General features: G+C 47.0%; 1 pseudogene; it reads right to left on the bottom strand.

The window, feature by feature from the left end:
- Positions 1–15,708: 15,708 nt before the first annotated feature.
- On the bottom strand, positions 15,709–16,627 carry LOC122112215 (annotated as a pseudogene).
- Positions 16,628–17,027: the final 400 nt, after the last annotated feature.

Here is a 17,027-nt window from a genome sequence, read left to right as displayed (position 1 = left end):
TGTTGGTGCAATCTGGCTGATCTTGCTTCCAGTTTGAAATGCAAGGGATCTTTGTTCTGCTTATCCTAGGTTCTTTCCACCTATTCCCTTTTCCATGGTTATTGGCTGACTTGTCCTGTGGTTATCAGCAAGCTCTAGCCTTTTCTGAGACTCAAGGACTACCTTAAGATTAGAGTTACTGTCTGGCTCTTCAATACCAAAGGAAAATAATAATTTCTTCCTAAATAAAAATTGTATCCGGTCTATTGGTAGTGAAGCTGTCTTGGGTGAAGAACACTGACTACCCATTCAACACTGCTAGCTGCAGCAGATCCCAACGTGTCATGTTCCCCTCCTTTCTTAGCTATCCTGCAACAGGGTAAAATAAAACTGCTCCAAAGCATTATGAAGGCCAGCATGTAGATGCCCAGGTCCCTTCCTTCCCAGATCATACCTGAGATGTACTTAAGGAAGTTGAACATCCAGGAGGATGTGGAGGTTCTGGAGCAATTTGGCAACCTTAGTATGTGAGTAATCTCTAAGACATGTGGAAGCAAAGATAACCATGACCTCCACTGACACTACTATTTTTCCAATACATGCCAGGCATTCTGCTTCAGGTGAAAAGTGGCAGGGAGGGAAAAACATGGGGGGAAATATAATGCCTGGTCAATATTTGCACAATGATGTTCATTGTGGCATTGTTCATAATCACCGAGAGATAGAAACAAACGCTCATCACTATGTGAATGCCTAAACAAAACTATGATGTATACACAGAATGGGATAGTACTCAACAAGAAGGAAGTCTCAACATTTGCCACAACATGAGTGATTACAGAGGAGGAAAAGCTAGTCCCAAGAGACAAGCAGTGTAATGACAATAAATATGATTAAAGTAGTCAAACTCTTAGAAAGAAAAAGGTGAATGCTGGTGACCAGGGGCTGTGCAGAGTGAATGGTGGGAGTTGTTCAATGGCAAGTTTCAGTCAGGCAGAATGAAAAAAGTTCTATAGGTCTGTTGCAGAACTGTACAAAGATGGCCAATATCACCAAATACCATACTTTAAAATGTTCATCGTGATACATTTCATGTTCTTCTTTTTAGATGTCATGGTTTGAATTTGGAGCCTCATGCTCACTCAGCATGCTCAAGTCTTGCTCTTGGTGGTTCTTTTAGAAATGAAGTCTCATAGATATTTTTACCTGGGTTGACTTGGAACTGTAATACTCTGTATTTTGGCTTCCTGAGTAGGCAGGATTATAGGCATGAGCCACTGGCACCCCAGCTCCGTTGCTTTAAAATACATGCATGCACACACACAGACACACACAAACACATACACACGCTAAAGAATTTTAAGCTGGGCTACTGTGGCTCATACCCGTAATGCTAGCTACTAAGGAGCTGAGATCTGTGGATCCCAGTTCGAAGCCAGCCCGGGAAGGAAAGTCAGTGAGACTTTTGTCTTCAATCAAATCACAGAAAAAGCCAGAAGTGGTGAGGTAACTCAAGTGGTAGACTGATAGGCTTGAGAAAATGGAGCTCAGGGACAGCACCTAGGCCCAGAGTTCAAGAGTTCAGGACTGGCAAAAAGAAAAAAAAAGAAAGAAAAAAGAAAGAAAACAGGGAGAAAAAAAGAATTTAAAAACCAAATAATTTTCTGACCCAGTGAAGGACATAGCCCTCAGCAGAATTCAGCAGAAAGCACCTCCAGGAAGCTCACACACAGTAGGGTTTTGCAAATAAAACATAAAGTTGCCTAAAACCTACTGGATACTATTGATCATTTCTATTAAAATTTTAATTAGTAAGTAATTTTTTAAAGCTATCATTACTGGAAAGTTACTTTTGTGCTGATTTTTGGGCATTTTTTCATGGACTCTTCTTAGTGACTTTCTTTGACAAGCACCTCATCTCAGTTATATATTGCTGCATGAAAACAATCCTAAAAGGCAGCAGTTCAAACAATACCAATAGTTTTAGTCGACTTATGAAAGGGCCAGGATTGGTCTGTGTTCAAGCAGAGTCAACTGAACAAGGGCTTACTGGATGATTCACTTGCAAGACTGTCATTCACATGGCCAGGAATGGTCCCAGGCATTTACCAAGAGCTCAGCCAGGCCTGCAGGCCCCAGGCCTCAATGACTCCCACATGAGTGTGGGCTTCCTCAAGCATGGATGCTGGATTCTAAGAGAAATACATGTAGATGCTTAGCATTTTGATCATGTAACTTTGCAAGGAATATAGTAATCAATTCCACTATAGTCTGTCAGTCAGTCAAGGCTGTCATAACATATCCCTGGAAGACCAAAGAGAAGACACATAAACCCTACACCTCGAGTGAGAGGAGTAAAAAGGGAGCAGTGTGTCTATCTTTGGAAAAATTCAATATGCTACAGAATTCTTGATATCATCTCCATTTGGAAGATGGGGAAGCTGAACCTAGACAGACACAGTTTTCTAGAGACCCTGAGTTTAGGACTGTTGAGAAAAAGATTCATATGATCGGTGAGCATATTTTTTTCCTTGTCTGGTCTGTAAAAATTTGACTTGCTTTTTGATAATTATCAAAGGCACTTCAACAAGCACCTTCACAGTCTGCACGTCTCAGCATGGAGGAGAACAAATTCTGTGCATGGCTGCAGCCGTGTAAATACTGAGGAGGGAGTTTGAGTCTTCTTCCACTGTGATCACTACCTGAGGATTCTGGCCCTGGCACCTTATCAGCTGCCTGGCAACACCTCAGTTAAGAGACAGGTGCCAGTGGCTCACACCTATAATTCTAGCTAATAAAGAGACTAAGATCTGAGGATCCCAATTTGAAGCCATTCCACACAGGAAAATCTGAGTCTTATCTCCAGTCAGTCACCATATAGCTAGAAGTGAAGGCATGACTCGAGGGGTAGAGCAACAGCCATGAACAAAAAAGCTAAGGGACAGCATCCAGGCTCTGACTTCAAACCTCAATATTGCCACAACATCAAAATCTCAAGACAAAACTAGGTTAATGGAGAAGAGAGAAGTACTGAGTACTTACAAGCAGCACTTTCAAGTCAGGGAAGTGTTAGAAGAGTGCTGTGACTGTGCTGTGCGAGGTGTCAATAATTTCCAGGGCTTTAATTTACTGTTGGGGTGGATTGTTTTGTTTTAATTGATTTCTAATAAAAGGAAAATTGTGCTGTTGTTGTTTTTATCCATTACTAGTTGTTGCAAGGAAGAAATCTGATAGTGTGTGACCACACTGAGAAACAATTCAGCAAACTTAAGATTTCCTTGTGTATTAAAATGTAGGGGTTAGGGGCTGGGAAGTTGGCTCAGTGGTAGAGTGCTTGCCTTGCATGCATGACGCCCTGGGTTTGATTGCTCAGCACCACATAAACAGAAAAAGCTGGAAGTGGCGCTGTCGCTCAAGAGGTAGAGCACTAGCCTTGAACTGAAGAGCTGAGGGACAGTGCCCAGGCCCAGAGTTCAGGCCCCACAACCGACCAAAACAATAAATATATAAAAAAAGGTAGGGGTCAGTATCATTACTTCATATCATTAATAATTGCACACTGTTGGCTAGATGCAGGAAAGCCCGTCTGTCATCCACATATGAGTATGCTAAAATCTTCATATCATGTATTTCGCTCATCATTTATGGAATTTAGACCAAAGTCTCTCAAACTATGTGGCTTGTCCTTATAGGCATCTACCCTTGCACAAAATGTTTCAGTCATTGCTCTAAAACTGAATGCAGGAAGACAATCACATTTCCATTTACTTCTCACTGGAAAACTAGGCTGTTTCCATTTCCTCCCGCACAGCTAAAGCAGAGTGAACCTTTTCAAACAAAATTCTTGTGCAGAGTGCAAGATAAAACCCTTGAAACTTTTACCAAGTTCCAGGCACTACATTATGTCCTGGAACTTTCTGCACCTTGCTCCCAGTCATCTTACCAGCAGCCCTGAGGCATGCGCTCTGGTTTCACCCATTAAATAGGAGGAAGGAGAGCATTCAGGTCAGGGAGGGCAAAGCACATGGACCGGCACACTGGCTGGGTCCCCATCAGGCTAGGGTCTGTCATCTAGACAGATCACAGAGGAAACCACATAGGCCAAGTTCACAGTCCCAACATGGACAAACTGCCTCCTAGAAAGGCAGGAGCAATTTTACCCTGCAGAGCTATCCTGGCGTGGCCAACAGCAGGACAGCAGTTTTATTAGGCTTTGAGCCAAGGACAAACACATTTTATATATGATCATCTAGGCACAGGGGTGCATTTGCCATCCAGCTTATAAAACCCTTCCCATGATTGAGCCCTTGCTATTCTCCTTGCAAATAAAGGTTTTTTTTTTCCTTTTGTCACTAGTTTGGTGTTATTTTATTAATGCAAGCCCTACAACCCTACATCCATTGTCTAGCAAGACCACTGGGGGCTGTGGCAAACATAATGCTAAGTGCACTATGCCAAAGGTACTTTCCATAGCCACACATTTCCCAGGCACCTTGGCACTTGCCACTACTTCAAGGAACACAAGTAGAATGTAGGCCCCAGGTTGGCAATGCCCCTGAACAGCCCCATTCGCACTACATCAATATTTTGGGGTCACTTATATTGGATAAAACTCATAAGAGGACACTGATTGGATCAAACCAGTAATGGATTCACTCATGTTAATAAATAAGCTATTAAATCCAAGAAGGAACTCTTAGTCTGTCCTGGTAGCCCTGACTTCAGTTAATGGCAGAAGGACAGACAGTTCATTAGAATAAGGTAAAACATAACTAATTAGAAAATTGCTGTCACCAACTAGAACCTGTCAATATCTAATTTTGACTTGTGTCTAATCTGGCAGGCCCCAAGTTCTCCTAACTTGTTTGTGTCTCTGAGCTAACAATGCTGTTTTGTTTTGTTTTGTTTTGTTTTGTTTTTAACTGCTCTGTAGTATACTCTGCTGAATTTGATTAGTCTAAGAGGATATTGTTTTCCTCTTAACATTTTGAAACAGCATTTATCCTTAACTAGGTAACTAAAGACAGCAATGTCTTCCAAGAATGAACCACTCAAGTCCCACTAGTCTCTTGGCATGTCTGAGTCCAAATTACCTAGCTAATTTGGCATCTTTTGTTCCTGTTTCCAACCAAGCCATCCAGTCTGCCCACTGGGCTGTGACAGTCTTAGAATTTCAGAGCTGGAATCTCCTAATATCAGGGCATAAGCAGGACCCAGAATTCCTAGCCACTGTCTTCCTTAGGCCTAAATATACACTCTGCACCAGGCTTAGCTGTCTACTGAGGAGGCAGAGTGAGAGGCTGAGTTGAACAATTCCTCCAAACAGTTTAAAATCCAGAGTTGTCTGCAAAGGAGCACAGATGTTCTGATCTCTGACAACAGCCAGAATTTGTTGCCAACAAATCAGCCCATTGGAAGAAAAAAACAAACACAAAATACCAGATCTATGTTACTCTGTTTCTGCCTGACCTAGCATCAATTTTGTGATCTCCTAGGACACACACACTTGGCGATTACCAGCTAGAAAGGCTCAATGTCACTAGCACCCTTCAGAAACCTCTGTACTCCAGCCAACAACCTTATCAAAATATCACGGTTCATTTGGGTCACCCGCCAGATACGATAAATCTTTCCCTACGAGGATTCTCTCCACATATCAAAGCAGAGAACACTTGAGCCTGGAGAGTCTCCATCAGAATCAAGACTTCTGAACTCTAGGCTGATTGGAAGCTGACCTCAATTCACCACCTGGCTTCTTCGGGATTTGAATCTGAAGCCAATGAATGAAGCAGCACCAACGGTAGGAGGAGAAAGTTTAAGTCTGTCTCAAAACCGGGCACTGTGATGGATCTTCTGAATATTCTCCCAACAGGCAGTGATGGAAATGGCCAGGTATCACAACTTCTGCAGGAGAGAGCTAGCCAGGGGATTAAGTCACTTTCATTGGCCAAAACTGACCTAGTGCTTGGAGTTTGCAAATATACTATGGGGTTTAACTACAAGGAGCAGGACCAGAAGTGATGGGTGGGTGGGTCAGTCCTGAGTGAGACCAGGAAGCCATTGTACCCTCCCCAAATACAGACAAGGAGTGCCTCTGTCCCCATCCAAGTGGTAACCTTTAAAATATGCAGTTTGCAACCCGAGTGCATTGTACAACTAAGATATGTGTGGCCTTGTCAGACTGGTAAGCTCTGATGCTTAGGACATCTGACCAATGAGGTGAAAGCCAGGTGTAGCCAGAGTAGAGCAGCCCACCTTGATGCCAGCATCAGATTCATCTTCAGCCCCAACCACCATCACCATGCAAGCAAAACAGGATTTATTGATTATTGATGACACTGGTAATGTCCAGAGAAATAAATGCAATGAAGAAACATGGCTGTCTTATTCATCAACGTCTTATTCAGCCCTGAAAGAACCTTATTTCTAAATCTCCACAGGGAATTTATTCAACAGGCTGGATATTATTGGCTTAATTCATCAGGTTGGTTTTTAATTTTACATGTGCTTTACTTTGGCCTGGGGGGGTCTAACACAAGTCAGAACACATGTGTGGCATCAATGTGGAAGCTCATGTGGCTCTTGGCAAGAACAGATAACACTTTTAGGAAATCTGGTTTTGTTAGGAAGCAGTTGCTTTTCACTGGCTTGCCACATTCCTGTGGCTGTTCTAACAGTTGAACAGGCACATAAGCAAAAGAGGCAAGCGACAGTCACCTTCCTACTCAGGAGAGGGTCTTAGAACATGTTCACTAATTGTCAAGTAGTGTGTTCTGTACTGCAAGATGTCCCATTGAAAGAACTTGCCAAATCCAAGGATGCTTTGAGTTCCTTCGTGGGCTTGCTATGAACCTTGGAAATTTGTACACTTTTCTACTTATAATTCATAGGAAAGGGAGGCTACAGGTATGTGTTGAATGTTCCTATCTTGCGGAGGAAGAACAGGAGATTTTCAAGCACTACCTACTTTAGAGTCTCAATCCTATGACACTGAAAAAGGATCCAGGTCTGACTCTTCCTGACTCCAGGCTCTCTGCCCCACACTGATGATGTCTTTTGCCATGACAGGACATTTCCTAAGAATATGCAAGAGGAAAACCCTCAAGACTTCCCTTCAGTAACATATGACATGATTTCATCTGCCATTCCCTTAAGACACCAGTGGTTCATGCCAGTAATCCCAACCACTCAGGATGCTGAGATAAGAGGATCACGATTCAAAGCCAGGCTGAGCCAAAAAGTTCATGAAACTCTTACCTCCACTTAGCCAGCAAAAGATCAAAAGTAGAGCTGTAGTTCAAGTGGTAGAGAACCAGTCTTGAGCGAAAAAACTAAGCAAGAGCAGGAGGCCCGGAGTTCAAACCCCAGTAATGGCACACAGACATACACACACACAAAAAGACATTCCTCTGGGGCTGGGAAGGTGGCTCAGTGGTAGAGCGTTTGCCTTGCATGTCTGAGGCCCTAGGTTTGATTCCTCAGCACCACATAAGAAAAAAGAAAAAAGCCAGAAGTGTCACTGTAGCTCAAGTGGTAGAGTGTTACCCTTGAGTTGAAGAGCTGAGGGACAACGCCCAGGCCCAGAGTTCAGGCCCCATGACCCGACCCAAGGAAAAAAAAAAAAAAAAAGACATTCCTCTTACAACCCATGGCAAACTGCACATATGACTAATCTATGACATACCTAACCTGTAAAGGCTCACCTTCCCCTCTGAAACTAAAGAAACTCACAGCTATTAATTTGTCAAACCTCTCTTCTTAATCTTCCTATGTATTTCATTGTAGCTCTTTCCTCAGATATAAAGGTCTGCTATTGCTACAATCCATAAAGCCATGTAGAGGGGAATCATTCTTTCCTGGAAGTGCCCTCCTTGGGATTTACCCCAAGAATCCTGCAAATGAAGCTGAAAGATGGGGATCAGATTGCCTTCCCTTCCTCTTCCTAAAGGTGTGAGGGCCTGTACCTGAGAGTGGCTGCATTCATAATCAGTGAAACTCCCTCTCTTATGTTTCTCATGCCTGTCCCCCCGCCTCCTCAGAAGCATTGGGAGATGACAGTCTGAGAGCTCTGCAAGGTGGTGATCTGGGATACTTGGGGGATACCCCTGGAGCAGGGAGTTCCCAGTGACAATGTAGACTAAGGCCCCTTGAGGAGAGACAGAGCATACTGTCAAAGGTCAGCCCTGGGGACCGTGCTGGACCAGCAGCTTCCATGTACCAGCTCCTCTGGGGATAAAAAAAAGACTGAGGGTGGGCTATCATTGCTTTGTTGGCTTTCTCTACCTTTCCAGCTAGCATTGAGCATCTGGAAAGCTCAGAACCATTTGTACAAGGGGCTCAAAGCCTCTTGCATCATTTTATTTATTTATTTTTGCCAGTCCTGGGGCTTGAACTCAGAGCCTGGGCACTGTCCCTGAGCTTCTTTTGCTCATGGCTAGTGCTCTATCACTTGAGCCACAGTATTTTCTGTTTATGTGGTACTGAGGAATTGAACCCAAGGCTTAATACATACTAGGCAAGCACTCTACCACTAAGCCACATTCCCAGCCCTCTTCCATGGCTTTAGTACTAACCATTTTTCTTATGTCTTCATCTTCCTGTGTCAAAGTTGCTATGCATGCATCTTTTTACTAGTCCTTGGTCATTCATGGGCAAAAATGCACTAGACAGACTGGAAAACTGACAGCTGCGCAGATTGCCCAGGACCCTCTCATTCAGCCCCTGAAAGCACTGACTGGTCTGTACGAGAACAAATGACACATTCTCCAAGAATAGGTTGATATAAGCATTGGGGTAAAGCATTGACAATTTGGGTATTTTAGTAAGAGGGCCAAGAGTTTAGGTATCTGCCAGAGAGTTGAGGGGATTTATAAACTTGGGGCTATAGCACTGTTTACCAAGGCTGAGAAATGTACAGAGATAATTTTCAAGCAGAAGTCTCATATACAATCTCTCTTCTAATTGGTGTCTGAGGTCAAGGCTATTACTATGAGATCAAAAGAACCACTTCCATCTGGGGACCTCTCAGGACATTTGGCTTTCAACTTCCTAAAGCATAATGCATCCTAAAAGTAGTGGCTATTGTTGCTCATTGATCTTAATCGTATTCTATTATTCACTTGTCTTTGGTTACAAAATAGGAACCATTTTGGAATCTTCAACAGCTTGTTCATTTACTTAAAAAGTACTGACTTTTTAAGCCATGTTGGTCCTACCCACTGCTAGAAATGAGGAAAATAAAGTTGAAAGGTAAAGGCAAGCCCTCCCTCTCCAGGATGCCCAGCGAAAGCACACATTTCCCACCTCCCCAGACTTGCTTTCTTTGTCAATTCAGCCTGCTCTAGCAGCTTACTGAAGCCTACATGGCTGAAACAACAGAGGATTCTTTCTCTCTACTCCTGAGTCTGGAAGTTGGAGATGGAGGGGTAGTGTGCTTGGAAGGTTGAAGACTGACAACAGCCTATATGAAGTTATGAGGGACCAGGACGAGAATTCTTGTGTCCTCTCTATAGGCACTTGCGGAGTAACTCATCACAACTTCATTTTCCACCAGTGAACACCAAGAACGGAGGGAACGTCACTTCCTTCCTGCATTCTAACAGAGATGCATCAGTTAGGAGTACTGGGTATTGGTGATGCACACCTGTAATCCTAACCACTCAGGAGGCTGAGATCTGAGACTCATGGTTCAAAGTCAGACCAGGCAGGAAAGCCTATGAGACTCTTATCTTAAAATAGTAACTAAAAAGGTGGAAGTGAAACTGAAGCTCAAGAGGTAAAGTACTAGTGTTGAACAAAAAACCCAAAGACAGTACTCAACCCCACGACCAGCAGCCAAAAAAATAAAAAGAGGAGGAAAAGGGAAGTGTAAATAAAAACAAATCCATTGCAATAACTATGTGAAATTATTCATGTGTCTTTCTGGGTTTGGGGCTTGGGGATTTGTGGCAGTACTGGGACTTGAACTCAGCACCTCACACTCTGCTGCAGAGCTTTTCCATTCAAGGCTGGCATTTTATCACTTGAGCCACAGATCCACTTCTGGCAGTTTCTTAGCTAACAGGAAATAAGGGTCTCATGAATTTTCCTTACCAGGATTGCTTGGAACTAAGATCCTCAGATCTCAGCCCTCTAAGTAGCTAGGATTACAGACAGGAGCTACAGTGAGTGCCTGTCCCAAAGCCTTTCTAATCTTCTAACAAAAGCACCTCCCTATTGAAGCACAATCCAGAGAACTGCAGGCCATCTTTCCATTCAACTCTGCCTCTGTCGGGATCTACCACCTTCTATGAGTTCACTCTCTGAACTATGAACTTTTCTTTTCTTTTTTTTTCTTTGTGTCCGGTCGTGGGGCCTGAACTCTGGGCCTGGGCACTGTCCCTCAGCTCTTCAGCTCAAGGATAGCACTCTACCACTAAAGCCACAGAACCACTTCCAGCTTTTTTCTTTTTGCTTATGTGGTGCTGAGGAATCGAACCCAGGGCCTCAAGCATGCAAGGCAAGCGCTCTACCACTGAGCCACCTTCCCAGCCCTGAACTTTTCTTAAATTAAATAGGAGTACTAATAGTTAAAAGGCTGCAGTGAGGATTAAATGAGATAGGCTGACTCCCTCACTGAGCACCCTTCTTTGCAGTGAATGCTCCAAATGCAACTGTCACCATCACCAACACTGAGGTTTCAAGCTATGTCCTATCCAGCCTCTGCACCAGCTCAGGCCCCACACAGGCTCTGCAGTGCATCAGTGCTGCCCAGGCCTTTTCTTGACCCAATTATACTTCCTATATCTCTTAAAATCACTGCAACTTAGTCTCATCTGAAGCAAGAACATCAGTCCATCACAAGTCTGCTGTGCTCACTCTGCTTCATCAAATATGGGTTAAAAGAAACAAACAAACCACCATTGAAGTATTCCTTAAAAGCCAGCAGGAACATCTCACACATTTCTTCCACATTCTGCAAACTGTTCACTCAGCATCCTCATCCAGAATCCTATCCCTAAAAAGTCTGTAGCTTCCTTCTGGAAAAATCACAAGCCAACCTCTGCAAACTCTCCCCTGAGCCTCCTAAGGCTGTGGAGAGAGGTTCAAAACAACAGGGGATGTCTTTGGAAATGATCTTCAAACCACTGACTGTCTAGAGTGTAACCTCGACAGCTCCCCACCCCCAGGCCTAGGTGTTAGCTCTGATGGCAGCCTGGAAGGTTCTAGAACCTTAGCAAGAAGGGCTCAGTGGAAGGAAGTCAGGTCACTGGAGACTTGTCTAAGGGATGGTGGGACCCCACCCCTTCGTGTTCCTCTCTTTTTGCCTCCCGGCCACCATAAAGTAGGCAGCTTTGCTCCATCCTGTGCTTCCACCATGAGGACTTGCTTTGCCACAAGGTCCAAAGGCAAAGGGCTGAGACACCATGACCCATCTCTCTGAAACCCAAATAAACCTTTCTTCCTTAGAGTTTGGCCGTCCTGGGTGTTCAGTCCCAGTGACAAAAGCTGACAAACAGGTATGGAGCCGACCCTATGGCTTTCCTAAGTCAGACTGACACCCAGACTGCTCCTGTCAAGAATGTTAACCTATGTACTTTGGTGAAATCAAATGGCTTGTCTCCATGGTCAACTTTTTTGCAGTTCAGTTGAGAGAAGAATAAGAACTCTCTGTAATGAGCTGTATTCCCTGAGAGAGGAGAAAAAGTTTTCTTTGGTGGTGCTAGGGTTTGAACTCAGGCCTCCCATTTGCTAAACAAGTGCTCAGGTTATTGAGTCACTTCAACAGTTGCTTGATGCAGTGGGTTTTGTGGGGGAGGGGGTTGGGGGGTTGCTGTTTTTTGGTTTCTATTTTTGTCAGTTGTGGAGCTTGAACTGTGGGCCTGGATGTTGTCTTTGTGTTTTTCAGCTCAAGGTGAGCACTCTACCACTTAAGCCATAGCTCCATTTCCAGTTTTCTGCTGGTTCATCGGAGATAAGAGTCTCATGGGCTTTCCTGCCTGGGCTGGCTTTGAACTATGATCCTCAGATCTCGGCCTCCTGTGTAAAGAGGATTACAGGCATGAGCCACCAGCACCAGGCTGCAGTGTTTATTTTCAAGGTGAGGTCTCAATTTATGCCCCAATCAATGTAGACTGTGATCCTCCTATTGGCGCTTCCATTCAGGGATGATAGGCATGGACTGCCAAGCCCAGTGATTGATTGAATGGGTCTCAAGAACTTTTATGCCCAGGCTGGCCTCAAAGTACCATCCTCCAATCTGCACCTCCCGAGTAGCTAGGATCACAGGCTGGAGCCACAACATCTGGCTGAGGAGCGCTTCATAAAGATATAAGTTGGGCTAAGATTTTTCCCAAGTTCTGGAATTGACAAAAATCATGCAATAGATATGATGGTCCTGGCCAAGAATGAGAGGCCCAGCCTCCCTCCAGGAAAAGCTCAGAGCCCAGTCACATCCATAAGAAACAGCAGCAGCCACTACACCATAGGATGGCAGCAACCTGCACAGACTATGAATCATAGCTCACACCCACAGAGACCCTCCTTTCTATGGGGCAAATGGAAAGCCACTGCTGACATGGGGGAAAGTAAGCATCATTAAAATGACCTAACATGAAATTTGAAAAATCTGCTATGGACTCCAAAAGCTCAGCCCTTTCATGGAAAAAAAAGCTGTTACTCACACATGTGTGTGAATGCATCTATGCATGAATACATCTGTGTTTGCATGTATTGGGGCATGTGTGTATAAATACGTATATATGCATTTGTGAGTGTGTATATGTGTGGGCATTGTAAGCATGTGTGTATGCATGTGTCTGTGTGTGCCTGTGCATATGTATGTGTGTGAGAGCATGTACCTGTGAAGCCATGCGTATGTATATGAGCATGTGTATGCATGTATGTGCATGCATTTCAGAATGTGTATGTGCATGTGCACATGTGTGTGCGGCTGTGTGGTCATATATGCATGCATCCATGTTTGTGTGTGCATGTGTGTGCACACATATGCATATGTTTAAGGAAACAGAGCCCACAGTTCCCTTTGGAAGAGAAGAGTTCATATTCCAGATGTGATTAATCCTGTAAGCCTCTTCCTCTAAGGACACATCCCAGGGAAAAAAGAAGCAGGTCAGAGGCACAAAGCAGTCCATAAAATAATAAGATTCTAAAGCTAAAATTGCCCCTAGTAAGACAGGAAAAAAAAGTGAGTGATGACTTTTGGCATCTGTCCCCAGATACTAAAATTGTGTAAATGTGAAAGTATAACTTCAGAGGAGCTGTCCATACTCAGGACAATGAGGGCTGCTCTGCAGCCACTTAGCAGCTCTGGGTAAGGGGACACCGGGTCCACACAGGGAGAGGACACCCCAGTGAACAAGCAGGGACATGCTGCAAAGCCCAGGGCTCCCACCTCCTCTGCACAACCACCAGGGCCCCTGCCCCACACAGGATGCGCCCGTCCTCATACAAGTCCCCAAGTCCACATACAACCTAAAAGATGAAATCAACGCAAAGGAAAGACAAATTACCAACACCTCAAACCGCACGCTTGCCACACTTTTACATTTTCACCAACTCAAAGACTCCACAGAAAAAAGCAGCGCAATTCACCGCGGAGGGCGGAGGTGGCCGGTGGCCGGCCTTCTCCCTGCGCCCTCGGTGCGTGAGCGCAGTCTGCGCGCGGGCTGTGGCCGTTCCCTGTGTGTGAGGTGGGGACGTGGGGAAGTCGGGCCCCGCCCTCGGCGCGGTGGGCGGCGGTTGGGGGCGCGAGCGCCGGCGCGGGTGGCCGGCGGTTGGAGGGAGTGGGCTGGGAAGCGCGCGGTGCTCTGCGCAGGTGCAGACGGAGGCTGCGGCCGGCCGGCCGGCGGGAGGAAGAGTTGGTGAGAGCCGCGGCGCCTCCCGACTCGCAGAGTGAGTGCGAGCGGAGTGGCAGCGGAGCCGGGGACCGGCGGGGAGCAGCGATTCGCCGCCCGCCTGGCCGCGCCGCCGAGCCGCGGGGCCTCAGTGCACTGCGTGGGGGGGTCGTCGGGCTCCATTTGCCGGAGATTCCCACACCCCCTTCCCAGGCCGCCGCCGCCGGGGAGGTTCGTAGTTTTCTGGCCCGCACCGCGCGGGGTCGCTGACCTCCGGCCGGCGAGGAGGGGAGAGGCCTCCCGGGGCCGGACGGGAGGGGAGAGGGCTCCCGGGGCCGGCGGGGAGGGGAGAGGGCTCCCGGGGCCGGCGGGGAGGGGAGAGGGCTCCCGGGGCCGGCGGGGAGGGGAGAGGGCTCCCGGGGCCGGCCGGGAGGGGAGAGGGCTCCCGGGGCCGGCGGGGAGGGGGCTGGGGCCGGGTGTCGGCGTGGAGGGCTCCGGGGTGCGCGGGAGGGGACCGGCGTGGGGCGGTGGGGATGGTGGGCAGGGGGCTCCAGGGCGGACGGGGAGGGGGTCGGAGCGGGGCAGGGGCCGGGTGATCAGCGGAGAGGGCGCCCGGGCCGGTGCGGTATCCCGGGACGCCTCAGGGCCGGAGACCCCAGCGAGACGTGTGGACCGAGACCGGCTCGCGGGGCGTCGGGACGGCAGAGTCCGCAGCTCCAGCAGCTGCTCCGGGACGCGGCTGGCGGGGGCTGGACCGCGCTCGTGGTTGTGTGTAGCCGAGAAGCGCCCCGGGAGCGCGTACGGGGCCCGCCGCGGTGGATGAGGCCGAGGACAGCTGCGATCCCCGCAAACTCCCGCTCCTGGGGATGCATCGGGGGCCCCGCTGGGGTCCGGGCTGGAGGCGTGGACCCGCCATGCACCCCGCAGGAAGAGGCAGTAGTGCCAGGGGACTGGAGCCCGAGCGGAGAGCATGGCCCGGTGGCCCTGGGACGGTTTCCAGGGCTGAGGGAGTAATGCCTCCTGTCCCGGGCTGAGCATGGGGCCGGGAAAGTCAGGGGCCTGGAAAGTCGGGAGCCGCGGGTGGGAGCGTGAGGCCAGTGCAAGTGTGGCTGAGGGCGTCTCCCCTCCCACTGATCCTGTCTGTCCAGGGGCCCCTTGAAGCTGGCCAGGAGGGTCAGGAGCCTTTGATTTCAGAAGCAGCCTGGCTTATTGCCAAAGGGCCTTCCTCCAGCAGGGCAGGTTTCTAGAGGAAAACACCTTAAAATGTTTACACACTGGATGGATTCCGCCTTTACTTATGGAGCACCCTTAGTAGGTGCTTCTTAAATGTCTGTTGACTGACTGCAGAGATGCACACTTCATGGGCCAACCTTATGTCACCTCGGTATAGTTACCTGAGGGAACAAAGTGCAGCCACAGAGGTTTCCTTTCTTATAAAAATCTTTAATGAAAATAGCTATTTACAGAGCAGATAATAAAACAGATGCTTCTAGCTCCAATTCCCTTCCCCCAGCCAGGCACAGAGGTAAAGCAGATACTTCAGGTGGCTCTGGCTAATGGAAACTGAGATTCCGTTTTCAAGAGAAGATAGGGAAAAAAATCACATTTTTTTATGCTGCCTCTGTAGTTGATTCTCCTCTTTTCAAAGTCATGGAGTAAGACACTTAGCTAGGTGGCAACCTGTTTTACATATCCCTATATAAAACGAATGGATTCATAGGGTAGCAAAGACATTTGTATGAAGTTGGTGGCCACGGTGTTCAGCACCCTGACAGCTACAGGGAGACAAGGGACAGAATCCTACCCTCAGACCAGCTGATGAGGCAGAAAAAGGTGCAAGGACAAAGGATGGGAAAGGAGGCCAAGTGGTGCCTGCCACAGCTGCATATGCAGGTAGTCCTGGGAAGGGCGGTCACTGGCATCCACGATATCCTCCAGACTCCAATGAGAACACCCACTTGTCCTAATATCCCAGGAGCCTCTTGGCTTCTTCACTTTGAACCTGACGGGTCTCCCTGGCTTATTGCTGAAGCAGTTTCATTTTCTTCCTTTGCACCAGGGCCTCTTCAGTCTCCTGCTGTGATGGCACAGAAACATGAGCAATGAACTTCAGCTGCCCATCCTCCCCTGCCTTCTCCAGGCTGCCTTCCTCATCATACTCCTCCTCAGTGACAGCATAAATGTTGATCTCCTCTTCCTCCTCCTCCTTTTTCGCCTCTTGCCAGCCGAGCCTCTCTCTCTGCTTTCCATTTTTCCACCAGCTCAGCTCTCAGTTTCTTTTCATAGTCTTGCTCCAAAGGCACAATAACACCATCATCTTCATCTAGGTAACCATAGTATTCATCAGCTCAGCACGTGTCTTTCTGGGAGGAGGAAGAGGTTCTTTTTCAAACAGCTCTCTAACATCAGGTAAATCCCTTGCTGCTCCAAAGTGCTTGTAACCTTGGTTTCCTGGGACTGCTTTCCCTTCATGATCCAGCATTTTAGGACCAACTTTCCCATAATCAGGGCCGTCAAGTTCTTTTATCCGCACCTCCCAGTGACCTTTTTCTCTTAACAGCTTATTGATCTCATCATTCGGGTTTCAAATTTGGAATTCACCCAAACCAGCATTCTGAATCTGAGCTACTTTTTTGGAGATCTCTCCAATAATCTGTCGTCTCCACTTCTCTGCTTTGGGCAACTCTGTACATTCTGAAGCAAGGAAAGGTCTTCGTTCCTTCACTTTTCCCTCTTCCACCTGGGCTTGGCGAAATCTTGCTAAGGCCCTCATGGCCTTTTCTGCATTTCGGGCCATGGCACCAAGGTGCAGCCGACGTCTCCTAGGCCCTTCTTTTTTTAAGTTTTCTTTAGTAATCCAGGAAGTTCCAGGAATCTACACTTTCTGCCAACTTTGTAGTGACTCTGAGAATATTGAAATAAGAAAGACATAGCTGTTTCTGGTGGCTGTTGGTATAATCTGTAAAAGACACCATTTCTAAAGCTTGAAGCAAGAGCAGTAAATGTCAGTCATTGGCTTAACTTAAAAAAAATGCCTCTTAAGGCAATTTTTGTCTTCTGTACTAGAGTTTGAATTCAGAGCTTTGTGTTGCACACTGCCATGTGACCCAGGCCCTTAGTTCTTTCTTTTCTGTAGTTATTTTTTGAGATAGGGTCTTACTTTTCATCCCTGATGGCGTGAATGGACTGGTGGTCCTGGGCTGGCAAGTGCAC

Source organism: Dipodomys spectabilis, unplaced genomic scaffold, assembly GCF_019054845.1.
Source record: "Dipodomys spectabilis isolate Male_0828 unplaced genomic scaffold, ASM1905484v1 ptg000092l, whole genome shotgun sequence".
Classification (NCBI taxonomy): Eukaryota; Metazoa; Chordata; class Mammalia; order Rodentia; family Heteromyidae; genus Dipodomys; species Dipodomys spectabilis.
Note: the sequence above shows the minus strand (reverse complement) of the source record. Positions and strands in the feature narration are given on the sequence as shown.